The 17,329-nt window shown below is 37.2% G+C and overlaps 1 protein-coding gene across 1 annotated transcript in view; it reads right to left on the minus strand.

Annotated features, from left to right (window-relative positions):
* The window catches only part of FANCD2 (FA complementation group D2), a 63,447-nt gene that overhangs the window by 10,023 nt on the left and 36,095 nt on the right, over positions 1–17,329 (minus strand). Inside the window, exons 27-35 of the mRNA XM_074283946.1 lie at positions 14,893–15,003; positions 14,158–14,276; positions 12,662–12,808; positions 10,932–11,048; positions 7,437–7,565; positions 6,420–6,538; positions 4,306–4,416; positions 3,535–3,662; positions 115–214 (exon numbers count right to left, since the gene is read on the minus strand). The gene's annotated coding sequence lies outside the window, so the exon portion shown is untranslated. The remainder of the gene's footprint in view (positions 1–114; positions 215–3,534; positions 3,663–4,305; positions 4,417–6,419; positions 6,539–7,436; positions 7,566–10,931; positions 11,049–12,661; positions 12,809–14,157; positions 14,277–14,892; positions 15,004–17,329) is intronic.

Here is a 17,329-nt window from a genome sequence, read left to right on the forward strand (position 1 = left end):
CCAATGTTCACCCTACCAAGAACTAAAGCTACCACCAGCCATTTCTGAGTTTTTTTGTGAGATGAAGGGCTCCAACAGCAAATTGATTCTCCTGGCCAAAGCCAATTCTCTCACCAGAGCAAAGTGTGCAGTTGGTCATTAAAGCTGCTGCCTTTCTCTCTTTCTCCATTTGGCTGTACCCAAACTTGACACAGGAACTGCCTTGCCAGGGAAGCTGTGGGAAAGAAGGAATACAGGGATGATGACTGGCTTGGAAGGGGACCAAGTTTCCCTTGATTTTTAACCTTGGGAACACATTAAAAAGGCAACTCATTGTGACCCTGAATCCTAACAGAAAACCTTAAAAAAGCTAACATACACATGCCTTCCCTACATACTTGCCCTAGCAATATTTAGGATTCCAAATCTGTGATTTATCAAGCACATTTTCATTATTAATTTGGCTTTCTATAGTTTTCCCTACTAGGAAGATAGCATGCAAAATTAATCAACAAGTACTTTGTTTCTTTTGAAGATTACCCATAGATATCATTATTGATATTTGAAATTTTTTAAAAACAATTTAACAATTCCATTTGAGGTTTAATGCTTCTTATGAGTTTGATTAATTTGAATGAGTTTCCTAATGCTTAATCACCCCTACATGAATTGATAAAACTGAAATCTTAAATCTTTTAAAGCTCAAAACAAGACTTTAAGTGGTAGTGACTGTTTCACTCAATAAAGATCTATTAGATGCTTGTTGTATGGTAGGCACTGTACTAAATGCTGGGGTTACACAAAGAAGCAAAATATAGTCCTTGCCCTCAAGGGGCTTACCCTTAGTCTCCTGAGCCTAATAGCTTACTTAATATAACCATAGTTTACTCCTGAATGGGGTGGGCTCAAATTGCAACTTAGTTTTAGTTTTCTCATTATCAAAAATGAGGGCAATGGACACAGCTCTAAATCCTAAGCTTCTGTTAGAGAGGCTAAGTCAGAGTGGTTAAGGTTAACTTTAGATAAGGTCAAAATTGCAAACTTTTTCCCTAAGGAGTTTTTCTCCCATCACAGCCACAAAATGTGACTAAGAATATCTGGTATACTAGACCCCCAAATTACTTCAAATTTGTAGGTAAAAAAAAATCAAAGGAGAGAATGAAAATATTTAAGCAAAGAATGTATTATCTTTTATCTATAAAGATGTGCTATTAATCTTTAACCTTGGTCTTATTAGTCCTATAGTCTAATTAAAATAATTAACATAAACTGAGCCTTTTTTTTTCCCCTAAAGAATTCAGGTTATAGCTCTATATTCCTATTCAAATGAGAAGTGGTCTAGATTAGATCCATTTGTGATCCTTTTTACCCAAGAAATTTTTATGTGACCTGGGTAAATAAAATTGATATACAAATCAAACATCTGCTGAAAATAAGTCATAATTTCACAACCCCCCTATTGAGTTATGAAACTCCACATGGGGTTATGTATCACAGTTTAAGAAGCTAGAGTATAACTTCATATTTCTTAGATTGGCTAATGTGACAGGAAAAAATGATAAATATTGGAGGGGATATGGGAAAACTGGGACACTAATACATTGTTGGTGGAATTGTGAACTGATCCAACCATTCTTGAGAGCAATGTGGAACTATGCTCAAAGGGCTATCAAACTGTGCTTACCACTTTGACCAGCAGTGTCTCTACTGGGTCTGTATCTCAAAGAGATCATAAAAAAGAGAAAAGGACCCACATGTACAAAAATGTTTGTAATAGCCTTTTTTGTAGTAGCAAGCAACTGGAAACTGAGTGGATGCCCATGAGTTGGGAAATGGCTGAATATGTTATGGCACATGAATGTAATATTTCTATAAGAAATGATGAGCAGGCTGATTTCAGAAAGACCTGGAAAGACTTGCATGAACTGATGACAAGTGAAGTGAGTTAGAACCAGGAGAACATTGTATACAAAAACAGCAAAATTATGTGATGATCTCTGTACTCAGAGAGAGGACTGTGGGAACTGAGTGGATCACAACATAGTATTTTCACCTTTTTTTTTGGTTGCTGTTTGCTTGCATTTTGTTTTCTTTCTCTCTTTTTTTTTTCCTTTTCTGTTTTTGATCTGATTTTTCTTGTGCAGCATGATAAATGTGGAAATATGTATAGAAGAATTGTACATGTCTAACATATATTGAATTAATTGCCCTCTATGAGAGGGGGTGGGGAGAAGGAAAGGAGAAAAAAATTTTAAACACAAGGTTTTGCAAAGGTAAATGTTGAAAACTATGCATATATTTTGAAAATAAAAAGCTTTTTAAAAAAAGAAAAAAGATAAAAAAAAAGATTATGTGATGATCAACAGTGATGTGATGTGATAAGAGAGGACTATGAGGACTGAATGTGGATCACAAGATATTATTTTCACCTTTTGTTGTTGTCATTTGATTGCTTGTTTTTCTCTTTATTTTTTTTCCTTTTGATCTGATTTTCCTTTTTTTCCTTTTTTATTTTATTAGAACTATCTTCATTAAATTTGGCTTGATGCTTTTTGTGGCAAAGAATTGGAAATCAAGAGTATGACCATCAGTGGAATTATTGAGGTTAAGTGACTTTCCCTAGAGTCACACAGTTAGTTAAGTGTCTGAGGTTGTATTTGAACTCAGGTTCTGCTGAATTCAGGGCTGTTGCTCTATCACTGCACCATCTAGCTGCCCCTAGCATATATTTTCACATTTTTTTTTATCATTTTTTTTTTCCTGCTTCTTCTTTCAGAATATGACTAATGTGGAAATAAGTTTAATATGATTGTCCATGTATAACCTATTTCACATTGCTTGATATATGGAAGGGGGAATAGGACAGAAAAATTGGAATGACTAAACAAATTATGTTATATGACTATAATAGGAATACAATGGGCCATAAGAAATGTTGAGCAGATAGATTTCATAAAAATATAGAGATATTTACCTGCACTAATGCAAAATGAAGTGAGCAGAACTAGGAAAACATTGCATACAGTTTGATCTGATTTTTCTTGTGAAACATGATAAATGTTGATATATGTTTAGAAGAATTGCACACATTTAACCTAGGATTACTTGCTATCTAGGTGAGGGAGGAGATGAGAAAGGAGGGGGAAAAATTGGAACACAAGATTTGCAAGGGTAAATGTTGAAATGTTGAAAACTAATTTTTTCATGTACTTTGAAAAACAAAAAAACAATGGTATAAAAAAACAAACAAAAAATAAGAAGCTGGGATATAGATGATCTCTGAAGTCCCTTCCAATTCTGCTAAGTCCAAAATGATATAAAGATTCCAACTGTCCTGCTCTTGACAGTGATAGAAATACTAGATAAAGATTAAGTCATATCACTATCTGATCTCATGCTTCAATTTCTCTCATTACAAAATAAATTATGACAATAACTGCTCACTACCTTAATAAGGGAAGGGATTTCTAAGGCCAAATGCATAAAGTGCTTGGAGATCCTCAGATTTCAAAAGAACAATATTATCTATTTGAAAAAGAAAAGAGAGTCTTTCACCTAGCTTTTCTTTGTTCTGGGAGGCTGCAGATTTCTCCGAGATGACAATAAGGAGCCGGATGAGATAAACAGCACATTGAAAACTGGGAACACTGTGGTGGAAATTCTGTAAGTAGTGGAAGCTCTGGCTGTAAAAAGAGGAGGAAAAAAAGCAGTATAGTCATTCCAGTTTTGTCTACAACTAAATGTCTCCCTAAATCCATTTCAAGGATTTTACTGCCCTTTCCATTATCTTACTCAAAGCATTGACATTTTCTAATATTGAAATAACTCATTCCTCTTACAAAGTAACAGCCATGCTATATGTCCCACACCAGAAGTAACTGGATTGGGGTGTGGGGCTGGAGTGGGGGGGGGAGAAGGGGTATGCATGCAGGGAGGTAGTCAATAAATTTGACTTCTATGTTGACTTTGTAATTACTTTAACGACTTAAGCCAATTCATCTGCTGTATTTCTATCTGCAAAAATGTAAAAACTGTCCACACTTTTCCACACAGGGATATGAAAAAAATCACAGTAAATGAGATAGAAGTGCCCAGAACTTTTGGAAAGAAGGATGTGACATCAGTCCAAAGTTGTATTAGATGCGAAGGACTGGCACTTTATTCTGGAGGATGAGTAGCCTGGTACATAAAACTTGTTTGAAGACCAGTAAATCTTTTGTGTTTATCTACAAAGATGCTCTAAGGAAACAGATCTAAGAATATCGAGAACTGTTGAAGTTTGGGGGGGATGCTAAGACCAAGCTTTATGGGATATCTTTTACATACCTAAGTAATTCTCCTAAAGGCACTTCATGGTCTCCCTGTTTCAGTCTATTTGCTAGAACTTTAAGGGCCATCAGCATTAAGTTCCGGTTTTCAGGCTGAGAGAATCCACCCCTAGGGATAAATAAGTCAAGAGAAAGGCAGATTAGGATGTTTTCAGGCTGTACATCATTTGGGACTCTTAACTTCTAGTTTATTGATACAATCCAACAATGAAAAAAATCAATCAAGGGCAAACCAAAATTACATGTTCAGTTCTGAGTCTGCAGTATAAGTCTGTGTGGTCAGAATGGCGTTGGCAATACAGACAAAAACATTTTAAAATTCTGTCAAGATCTCTCAAGACTCACCAAAGGAAGAAAGATCTGAAAAGACTCCTCTCTTTTCCATTCCTACTATTCAATCAGACATCAACTGCCTTTCATGAGTGTACTTCCCATGCCCATTGTCACTGTCCTAATCTAGGCCTGTTCTCCCTCCAACCTGGACAATGTCACCATGTGTGCTTCAATGTCACTACCTTACTCAAGAAAATCCAGCAACTGCCCAAAGGCTAAACATTCCTGCCTACTATTTACAATATCATTGACCCTCAGTGTCTCACATTGCCCTTCTGGTCTAGTCAGACTGGTCTCCTGCTCTTTCTTGCAGTTTCTCTGCTAAATTGTTGTTGTTTTAGAGGACCATGATGTCAGGGAGCTGACGTCATGATAAGCAGATTGGATTTCAGTGAGGAAGAGCTGGGCAAGGTCACCTGCTTCACTTTTTCCTATGGAGCCATCTAGATCCTGTGGTCAGATATAGATCAGAATGACTGGAGATGGCCCTGAATGCAGTGGAAAATCTTGGCCTTTTAAAGCTAAGGTTTTTAATAGGTCTCAGTTTGACTAAGGAAAAATCCAATCAGCAATCAAGGATAGGTAAGCTCAAGCTACTCCTCTAGTTTAGAATGAACCCTCATCAGTGTTTCCGTGTATCTCTTCTTCAAGTCCTACTATCTTCCAACAACTTCCCCCAAAATTCTAGTTCACAACTCTAACTTCCTTCTTTGAACTTTATGGGACTTAGAACTTATAATACTCATTTTGCATTTGAAGACATATTTCATATTAACCAATAAGTGTTCAATGCTATTCACTCTCCCTAACAGTAACATAAAAAAATATAATTCAGTGTAAACAAAATTATGCTACAAATCAAGGGATTCTCTGTAACTAAATTTTCCTACTTATAAGTTACAATACATAACATATATTTAAGATTATCTTTATAGGGATATGGTAAGGAAAAATTATAATAAACAATGTATAAATATCTAGAGTTTTAAAAATAAAGATCTCATGTAAATTCAAAGTATTATTATTACTACCTACAAAGGAAATATGTGGCCTGATATAAATCATATGAAGACTATCAGTATTTATCTGAGAAGATTTTCTACATAAACATATCTAAGAATTTTAGACAATGGAAATGGCCAAATGAAAATTAGGGGACATTTTTGATTCTTCAAACTGTGTTTTTAGGGGTTTTTTAGGAATAAAGCTTCTCCAGATTATGGCCGTCAGGTCACATGTCACAAACTTGCTGTGACAGCAAGGGCCTCTCATCTCTTTATACTTCAGTTTATTTATTTTTAAAAACAAGGTAATAATGCTCATAATAAAAACCAAAGCACAGCAAGGATAAAACAATGCATATGAGGATATAATGAAAAAAACACAAAAACTTATACAAATGTTAGTGATCTTATACAGTGACTTGCATTTCTTTTCTGTTCTGAAGAATGCTATATACAATAACATCTGCTACTCAATAATAATAACATTAACTATAGCAGCCTCTAAGGCTCTTTGCATGTTTCATTCAACCTTCACTATACTCCTATAATGTAGATGTTTTTATTTTTTATTTATTTATTTATTTTTTAAGCAGATAAAGAAACTGAGGTTGGAGGAGGTTTAAATTACTTGTTCAGGGTCATAAGACTCCTAAGTACCTGAGGTAGGATCCAAACTCATGTCTGACTCCAGCTCCAAGCTTTCTTTGCACTATGAAGACTGAAAACAGCTCCATAACTTCTTTACATCCACCTGCATCACATCCCACACACTTACCAGGCAAACAAGGCGAGAAAAATCTGCAGCAGTCTCTGGTAACAAGATGACATTATCTGGTGCTCCTGTATTTTGACTACAGGTCCATCAATCACACCATGATTTTCAGTAGCCAAGCACTTAAAAAAAAAAAGAGGAACATGCTTCTAGGTCAAATTCTTCAGTGAGAATTCCTATTTTCCCTCAAAGTTCATCCTAATGAGATGAAATTCTTTATTTAGGTTGTAACATGCCCTCCTGGCAGTTACAATTACTAGTCTATCCTATGCCCAACAGAGTACCTTTGACCACTGACCTTTGCAGTGTCAACTCTACCCAGCTCGCCTCATCTTGAGGCCTTCAAAGGTCTCTGGCCGTGATTTCTTGAATCTATAGTTTAATAACCGGTAGCGCACTCAAGAACAGCCACAAGTAATCTTAAAAGCCTTTATTATACCCATTCACATAATGCCCTGACTTGTTAACTTCTTACCTCTCATGGTTCCATCACCTTGGCTCAGCTACCCCAGGTTAGGGAGCCAGGTTAAAGAGTGCCAGGTTAAAGAGAACGACTGCTGTCTGCAGTGGGCTTATAAAGGGCCTGTGAGGTCACACACACAGCCAACCAGTGAGAGAGCTGTCACCCATTACGAAGCTATCTCAATATGGCCAGGATCCCACCCACAGGGCAGTCTTATATCCACAGAGAATATTTCTGGGGTACTCAATCTCCTGTTGCGCTGTGCCCGCCCATTTAAAGGGCCCTTACATAGGTGATATTTACTCAGCTCTAGATCAGAGATGTTAAACACGTGGCTAGCTATGATGTGGCCTGCAACGCTCCCAAATGGGTCTAAACCAGATTAATGCATAATTAGGAAATATTTAACCAAACAAAAATAAAATAGAACAGAGATATATGATTTTCTAAGTCATTATGCCGCTCACAGGAATCCTTAGAGGCCCCCATTTCCATCGGAGTCAGACACAGTTGCTCTATGTAGTAAAAGTGGCTTGAAAGACAGGGAGACTGCTGACCTGAAAATAGTTGTGCATGTTCTCCAGGTGATTACACAGAGGGGTCAACAACTGCACTAGATAGTGAGCTACTTCCTGAGCTGATCTTTGATGCAGATGGGAGAATCCAATGTTCCGGCTTCCTTTACTCTGCAATGAGGCCAGAGGTGGAAAACAAAAACCAAAAGCAAAATATAACAAATCCCCAGTTCAACAACAGATTGTCCCACAATTCCTAAAGAAGCAAGATCTTGTTCACAGTGGACAGTATAAGTCCAACATAGCGACTTTCAGTCAGGAGTACTGGAGGAATGTAAGCTGCCCACCTGACTGGTTAATAAATTCTGACCATAAGGTCTTTTTTTCTCCTTCATAGAACAAAGTCATTTACTTCTGAGGAACCTATTAAAATACAGAAACCAGAGATGGGCCAAGATAGCAGAGAGGAAGAAAGAGTATAAGCTGGGGCACTTCACAATTGCTCTACCGCCCTTTGTAGTTCAACTTCTCAAAAAGGCTGTCTGTGACATTTATTTGCCTCCACTCCCCCTCACACTCTCTTCTAAAGCCCTTCTAATCCAGTTTCTGGCCTTATGCTACTGAAACTACTCTCCAAAGTCACCAATGATTCCGTTGTTGCCAAATTCAGCGGCCTTTTCTCATCCCTTGTTCTCCTTGCTCTCTCTATAGCCTCTGACACTGATGTCCACTCTCTGCTCCCTTCTCTAAGGACAACACTCTCCTCAGGCTTCATCTGACTGATTGTACTCAGTTACTTTGGCTGGATCTTAACCATAAATGTCCCTCCAGGTTCTGACCTAGTCCCTCTTCTTTCTCCTTCCATCCTATTTCACTTGGTGATCTCATCAGCTCCTGTGGATTTAATTCCCATCTCTAGGCTGATGATTCTCAAATCTATCAGTCTTGCTCCAATCTTTGTGCTGATCTACAGCATCTCCAATTCTCTTGTAGATATTTCAAACTGGAGGTCTAACAGACTTCTTAAACTCAACAAGTCCAAAATAGTACTCATTATCTTTCCCTTTAAATCCTACCCTCCAGCCTTCTTTGTTATTTTAAAGGACAATACTATCCTTCTAGCCCCTCAGGCTTAGAACCTATTTATCTCTCAATAGCTGAGATCAGCTCATTTCACCTTGTGGGTATTAAAATTATTCCACCTAGAATAAGAGTGATTGAGGTAGAGGCCTGAGCTAATTAAAGGGTCCAAGGTCCTCTCTAATAAAATGGACCTCACATCTTCCTCATGATCTGAGATATCATCTCCTTCCAGGGCCCTATTTTTATGTCCAGTCATTCTGGAACAGTTATACCAAATACAGAATACTTCCATTGATTGACATGTGATACATAAGTTAAGATAAGAACTATGTCAGCAATATTACAAGTTGGATTTAGCAAGAAATATCTAAACATAAGATGGACAGACTTCTCCTTAATTTGGACAGGAAGAAATGGTAGCTATCACAGTCAGTAACCTAAATGGTCATAAGATATCCTAAAGCACAAGGGATTGGTCTAGAAGTACAAAAATACATTGGGGGACTTTCCATGTAGTAGTGATCTCTGCCAAACTGAGCTTGGTCACCATCACAAGACAAGACAAGGGTGGAGGACTTTTTGCTAATCTCCTACAGTTAAACAAGTAAACGTAGAATCTACAACTCTGGGACTTTATACATAGAACTTTGGCATATAAGATTCTTATCGAACTGATTAATACTGATTGGAATAGAGTAAGGGTCCACAATTATTTCTCTCAATCTCAGTATCTCTCTAATATATTGCCTTCTCTCCCCTGTCACTGCCATCCCTTTAGCATAGGTTCTTATCACCTCACATCGGTACTGAAGGTCTGCCTTCTCTGCACTTCAAAACATCTTCCACTAAAGTGATTTTTCTAAAGTGTCTAATTAGGTCACTCTCCTACTTAATAAACTTAGCACTCCCTATCACATCCAAGATCAAACATAAAAGTTCTGTTTGGCATCCCAAACTCTTCTTTACACCTCTATTTCTTTTTCTTTTTTTTTTTTTTCTTCCCTGAGGCTGGGGTTAAGTGACTTGCCCAGGATCACACAGCTAGGAAGTGTTAAGTGTCTGAGACCACATTTGAACTCGGGTCCTCATGAATTCAGGGCTGGTGCTCTATCCACTGTGCCACCTAGCTGCCCCTTACACCTCTCTTTCCTGTCTCCTTACATCCTACCTCTATACATATAATCTTCTATCTAGTGACTTCTTGTTTTCCAGCTTCTTCCACAAATAGCACACTACACCTCTCAGCTCTGAGCATTGTCTCTGTCCCCCCCACCCCATGCTGGGAATGTTCTCTTCAACAATGCCTATTCACCTTCCTGGCTTCCTTTAAATTTCAACTAAAATCTTATCTTTTATAGGAAGCTTTTCCCAACTCCTCTTAATTCCATAACTTACTTATATTAATTATTTCCTATTTTTCCTGTATGTAGCTTGCTTTGTATTCATTTGTAAGCTTTGTGAGGACAGCGACTACATTTTGCTTCTTTTTGAGCCTGATACATAGTAAAAGTTTAATGAATATTTATTGGTTGATTACAATTTCATAGGAGTGTCAACCTAAGTAATGACTAGAAAACAAGGTTATAAAACTCCCATTGACCATGAAATAGAGACTGAGATCATGGACTCTCTCCCCAAGAATAGAAGGACTGTCACTCTAACCCTATCGAAGAGATGTCAGACTCGGCCTTTAGCTAAAGAACTGGGTTGAAATAGGCTGATTAAAAAAAAAACCTGGAAAGACTTACACGAAGTAATGCTGAGTGAATTGAAAAGGACCAGAAAAACATTGTACACAGTAATAAAATTATGTGATAATCAACAACTTTTAGCTCTTTTCAGCAATTTGATGATTCAAAACAATTCTAATAGACTTTGGATGGAAAATACCATCCTTATGCAGAGAAAGAATTATGGAGACTAAGTGAGAATAGAAGCATACTATTTTCACCTTTTTTGTTTTTTTTCCCTTTCTCATGGTTTCCCCTTTAATTCTGATATTTCTGTTCCACATGATTCACATGGAAATATGTTAAAAAAAAAAAAAAAAAAAAAAAAAAAAGAATTGGACTGATATTTTGACCCAATAGACATCCTGGAGCTAGGCTCTGGGAACAGAATAGAGCCACAGTACTGTCACTCTAACAGTAGGACACTATGAGAGCCTAACTCTAACAGAAAATCTCAATTCCAGGAAGTAAGACTAGAAGAATGAATAAACAACAACACTGAAATTTAGCATAAGTTAGTTTAAGCATTGATAAATACAAAATAGGATAACATGATTCAGTTAAAATGGAAAATACTGAGAAAGGTAGGAGTGTCTAGGAGCATATTCCTTATTTTATATGCCATTAGAAATAAATTTTACTTATCACACTGAAAAATTCCCCAGCAATAGCTTGCTGCTCAATGATGCAAATAAAGTAAGAGAAGCCATCAGTTTGTACCAACCTTAAGGAAAGAAATTCGCCTGGTAGCAGTAGGCACAAACATATTTTCCAATTTCTGGGAAAGATCATTCAGTAGTAAGAGTAACTCAGGAGGTCCTAACTGCACAACTTCGACAGCCTGTTATTTGGAAAAAAGATGTCAGATATCCTCAATCACAACAGTTCTATTAGCTTTGGAAGCCTAAAGACTCCAAACTTACATAAAAAAGTTATTTGAATTTCTTTTATTTTGTGAATTTTCAACAAGAAATATAAAATTTTAATTTTAACAAGAGGAGCCCCTTTATCATTATGAGAATTTCTGGAGGCTACTTTCTCAAATCAGAAGATCAGGAGGTGGGGCAAGGGGGAATCCTTTTGCTTGGTCTCTTTCATCTGCTTTCATTAGATCTTTTTTTGTTTGGCCATTCAATATGTGTAGTACATGCATCAAAACTTCATTCTTTGGAAGAACTTAAGATGAAGATTACAAATGCAATCTTTTTTAGGCAGTGGGCAGCAGCTGTTGAAAGTTTTTACAAAGTTTAAAAATCAGCTAGGTTGACAATTTTTTGCATGTTTTTTTTTGGGGGGGGGACACATTTATAGTATTTATACTTGTGAAATTATTAAAGTTTTAAACTGTACTAGAACTTCTGGGATGGGCTTTTATCCTGGCAGCTACATAGTGAAACTTGCCATTTTATCAGATTCATAAATACAGTAGAAAGAATTCTGGATCTGGGGAAGTGGATTGGATTCTTATTATGGCTCTGCTACTCACTATCTATGTGACCTTGAGCAAGTCTCTGAATCTGAACTTTAAAATTGTCCATGTTTACCATATATTGGATTGTTAACTCTCTAGGGGAGGGGGATAAGGGACGGAGAAAAAAATTTGGAACATAAGATTTTGAAATGTGAATATTGAAAAGTATCTTTGCATCTACTTTGATAATAAAAAGCTATTATTTAAAAGGGAAAAAAAAAAAAGAAAAAAAATGAAGGGGCCAAATGAGACATGTGATCTGAATTTTACTTTTGCTCCTTCTCCATCTGAAGGGGAATACTCACCCCCAGTTTCCCAAAAATCTAAAACTTATAATGAATCTTTCAACTTCTTCCTAAACTAAAACACCTAAAACCTAGAAATGAAAAGTTCCTCATTCATGGCTAACAGCATTTGCTTCCTCAGGTTAACTTATTTTTACCTTCACACTTTCATCCCCTTACTGTATACACCTGTTATCTAGAATACAGGCTACTCCAAAGTCATCATGTTATATAGAACAAAGGAATATCTCAGATAGTTGAGTATTTATCTTCAAAAGCATGGCAAAATATATCCTTTCTCCAGAACAGTGGAACTGGCCATGGCTGACCCATTCTGTAGGCTTGTCCTACAGAAGTACTCCAAATACCTTAGAATGCAAAATTCTTCATAGAGACAGAGGCAGAAATCAAGCTCCTCAGTAGATGGTATACTGATAAAATGAGAGATGCTTTTGACCAGGATGACTGAGATAAGAGGACCAAACGAGATAATTGTAAAGTGCTTAGCATTGTGCCTAGTACATAGTTGGTGTTTAGGAAATGTTTGTTCTCTTCTCCCCATTTTTTGTGGCAGAAAGACATATAGTCAAACATTCCTCCTGTCTGCTTCTGTGTTTCTTACAAAAGAATAATAAGATCCACAGACATTTTATAAAAGGATACAGTCACATGCTAGAGGATGTCTGCCCAAGCCCTTACCTCAGTGTGCATTTCGGTATCTAGCAGGGACTTGGTCAAAAGTCCACAATGCAGAACAGAGAACACCTCAAGATCCAACTCTCGGAAAAAAGGGGTGTAATTCTGGAGTGACACAGAAGCCTTCTCTTCCTCCTTCTCTGTGAACTCCTGGACAAAAAAGCAGTGGCATATACAATACAATAAATCCTGGAGCCAATTTTTTTTTTTTTTTTTTTTGAAAACTACAAAGTATACTAATGTATTTAATTTTAATGGAAAAGATATATTTCTGAAAATGCATATATAAATTCAATCAAATGTTAAATATTTAAAGAAGCTATGTAAAGAGTAATATTATAACCAATAAATTTTTGCCCTTTTAAAAATGGATATGCTTTATATTGACATACTAGTCACTTCCTAACAACCAACCATATTCTATATTATCTTTCCATATAAAAGCTAAGCAGAACTGTCTAAAAGAATAATTGCTCCAAAACAACAATAGTACATCCAACTTTCCCATTTTTTTTTTTGTTGTTTGTTAACAAAAGGAATGTGTGCTTTAACACTTATTATCTGGAACTGATACTGTAAAACTGTTACAGATTAGTAAGGGCAAGAGTAGGCAGGGCAGTCATGATTTCATTAGTAACTCTTAAAAGAGAAGGTGATTCCCACTAATGTCAGATAGCTCTTTTCTTGTCACTCATAGTCACAGAGGGAAGCCTGGAGTTGAGTGACTTGCTGGAGCCACATCCTCAGAATGAGGCAGAGAAAGGACTGAATCCAAGCCCTCTTGGTGTTATAACCAGCTCTTTACTCATTATGCCAGCATAGATCAATGAAGCCAACAATCACTTATAATTTTTCTCGTGTTTGTTTTAAGGTCTCAAATTGTCAAAGTGACATATCTGTAAGTGACTAAAAAGTTAGAAATCTACAATCAGCATAACAATATTTACAATACACTTTCCTCAAAACAAACCTACAAGATGAATAACAAGTATTATTAGCATTCTGTAGCTGAGAAAAATGGAGGCACAGACAAGACAGCTCCTGTCAGGGTCATAAAGCAAACTACTGTCACATGTTGGAATCAAACCAAGGGTCTCCTGGCCTCTGGATTAGTACCTTCAATTCTATTAATCTCACCTTCTCCAATATATGACCTACTTCAGTGGTCAAACAATAGATGACAGTGGTATACAGCTCACAATTTCAAAATGACATTCCTACTAGGGTGAATCTCACAATATCACTGGCATAGAGTTCTCAAGCCTAATATGTTAGAAGTGGTCATTGACAGGCAAAGATGCAATCCCAGATTCCCCTGTCTTCAGACAACTACCCCCAGGGAAGGGGAGCTAGTTAATGAGATGACGATGACAGGAGTCTTTCACTTATCCAGTACAGAAGGGGCACAGGAGCCATTATGTAAATGGGAATATGTTGGGTTATGAGTTTATGAGTAATATCATTCTCTCGCCCTCCAATATTTCCCTGCCCCCCAATACCTTTTCTGGTTGACTTTTATCAGACTGTGAATGCTCACATTCTGAACCATCCTCCTTCGAATTTCTTTCAAGGGAGAAAGACTTGCCACCATCAGCTTTTCGTTTTTTTCCTCCCTGTGCTTCAGAAGAAAAACAACAAACAATAACCCTGCCTACAAAATGTCACTCTGCATGGGGAATCATTACAAGACAAGATAAAACACCTTAACATGACCATGTTCCCACCTCCCCACTCTCACCACATGATGGCATATGCCCTTTTCTAAAGCTCTTTTCTAAAGGATCAGGTGTTGGTATTAGGAAATGTCCTCAACTGTTAAAGCTACATTAGTGCAATGCAAGCTGGGACATGTCATCCCAATGTGTATCTCATAATTGTTTGTCCTCTAAGGACTAGTCCCACTCAGTTTGCATAGTCATCAGGAGAAGGCCAACTATTGGGTGATGATGACCTTATTTTAGGCCATGAAAACTCATGAAAAGGTAAGAGGTAAGGCACAAAGGAACTCTGATCTTCAACAGTACAAGGGAAAACCACATAGAAGAAACACACCTATGTAAGCAAGGGTAAAACATTTCCCAAGAAGGGGCTAAAGTCCACAGTCCCTCTAAACTTCTTAAGCCTCAGGGCACCTGGTGCAGGAGTCAGAAGACACTGACATGATAGCCAAGGCCACCGAGTCAGCTCAAAATAACCTACATTGAGATTGAATGTAGGAAAAAAGAAGTACCTACCCTTTTCTCCCTTCTTTTTGTTTTTCACTGAAACAGCAGCACTGGTGTGAGGTCCTCCATCTAATGTCTCCAAGTCAAAATTTGCAAGAAGAGGGACGTAGTCAGGAGTAACTAAAATAGAAAGATGAGAATCTCACTAGCAACCATCACAGAAAATAACAGCCACTGGTCACTTACCACTACTGGTCTTTGAATTCAGCCAGAAAAGCTTCAAAAACTGCTGGTCATAGCTCAGTTTTTGTAAAATGGTTCAAAACAGAACTGCATTAATTGGCCTGCCATGAAATTCAGCAGGCTGTCCAAAATATCTTTAGACAGATAACATTAAAAGAGCAAATAAAAAAAAAAAATTCTAGCTAGTAACAGAAAGCAAGAACATATGGGCTCCCATTTTTGGCTTCCCTCAAAGTTACCTACATCATATTTAATTATAAGAATGGACATTCATTTGTGATTTAAGGTTTTACAAAGTACCACATGACAACGGACTAGGTGACACAGTGGAAAGAGCGTTAGGATTGGAGTCAGAAAGATTCCTAGCTGTATAATTCTAAGAAAATCACTTCTGTCTGGCTTCTGTCCCAACTGTAAGTGGAATCATAAGAGCAACAATCTCAAAGGGCAAGGGTGAAGGATCTTGTGAAGGTTAAATGAGATAATATTTGTAAAGCACTGAGCACAGTGGAGGCACTTATTAAATGCTTGTTCTCTCCCTTATTCATCCCTTTTTACAAATCCTGCCTTCATTCAATCCTTTTACAATTGCCCCAGAAAGTGAGTTCTATAGGCTTTAACCCCCCTTTTCTAGATGAGGGTGTGAAGGTCCAGAGAAATGAAGGGTTTCCCTGACTTAGCAGTTTTTCCTCATTACAAATTTACAAAAGCAACAATCTCTATGAATGATCTAACACTAATTGTTTCACAGGAATACAGTTTGTGATTATTTAGAAATCTGGCTTGAAGTAGCTTAACCAAAAAAATAAAATAGATAATTCACTTATTAGCTATCTTTTATAGTCAAGATACTGTGCTAAGAGCTGGGGTTACAAAGATAAATAACATCAATGTAGTCCTCTTTCCCAAGGACTTTATCATTTAAACAGGGAGACAACATTTTCACACATACAAAAAGCACAAATTGAGGTAGGAAAAAAAGTCTTTCATATTAAATATGATTTTCAGCAGAGGGAAGAGAAAAGGGGGACAGCTGAAATTTGAGCAAGCTGTGGAGAAGAGGCAAGGCTTTCTCTGCATGAAGCAGGCCCCACACAAAACAGCTGGACATTTGGGAATATATAATACAAGATTGGGGATAGCTGGTAGCCTAGTTTGGAGAGAATATACAATACACAAGGGATTAAAATAAGTAGATTAAATCCTGACTGAAGAAGGCCTTAAATGAATCTGTATTTTATCCTAGAGACAACAAGAAAACATTAAAGGCTTTTTAATGGGCAAATAATAGGGTCAGGTGTTGGTATTAGGAAGATTATAGTTCTAGTTGTATGAAGAATAGATGGGAAAAAGGGCTTTGGGAGTCAGGGGTGGAGAAACTGGAAGAAGTTATCATTAGATGACAGCCCAGGTGAGAAGGAATAAGGTATCCTTCTAGGGTGCTGGTGTGTATATGGAGATGATGGGATGGAAAAAATAGCCAGAGACAAAACCGACATCTTGTTAGCTGATTGGACAAAGAAGAATCAGGTTTCAAATCCAAGTGACTAGGAGGATGGTGATGTTATCAACAAAAAAAGGGAAGTTAGGACAAAAAGCAGATTGAGTAAAAGACAGTTGTACTTTGTGTGTGATGGCAATTAGGTGGTATTGTGATTAGAGAACTAGGCTTGAAATTAGGAAAACCCAAGTTCAAATCCAACTTCAGATATTAACTAGTTGTGACTCTGGGCACAGACAGCCCTGTCTGCCTCAGCTTCCAAAACTGTAAAATGAGAATAAGACCTCTCACAGGGTTGTTACAGGGATCAAATGAGATAGTATTTGTAAAGCACTGGACATAGTTCCTGGCACCTATTAGACACTTAAGAAATGCTTATTTCCTTCCTCCCTATGAGCTCAGGGGTTATATTTTTCCCCAAACGTTTTATCTTCCCCAACCCCTAAGATAGTGCTTTCCTCACGGTGAGTGGTGGATCTCTTGAAAGAATGAACAAAATCAGAAAAAAAAAAAAAAAAGAAGCATGAAAGATTTTTAAAGTTCAGAAAGGAATATGTAATGTTATCACTATAAATTTTGTATTTTTTCAAAAACACTTGTAAGTAACAAATTTGTAGTTTCACATGGGATCCTCTTTTGTTCTTTTTGTATTAGAATGTGTCTGCTAAGAATTCATTCCAGGGTCTGGTAAGAAAATTTCTGCATATTTGCTTGATCCCTCCCTCCCCTGTCTTCCAGCAGATTGCCCGCACAATCTCTCAT

The sequence above is a fragment of the Sminthopsis crassicaudata genome, chromosome 1, assembly GCF_048593235.1.
Source record: "Sminthopsis crassicaudata isolate SCR6 chromosome 1, ASM4859323v1, whole genome shotgun sequence".
NCBI lineage: Eukaryota > Metazoa > Chordata > Mammalia > Dasyuromorphia > Dasyuridae > Sminthopsis > Sminthopsis crassicaudata.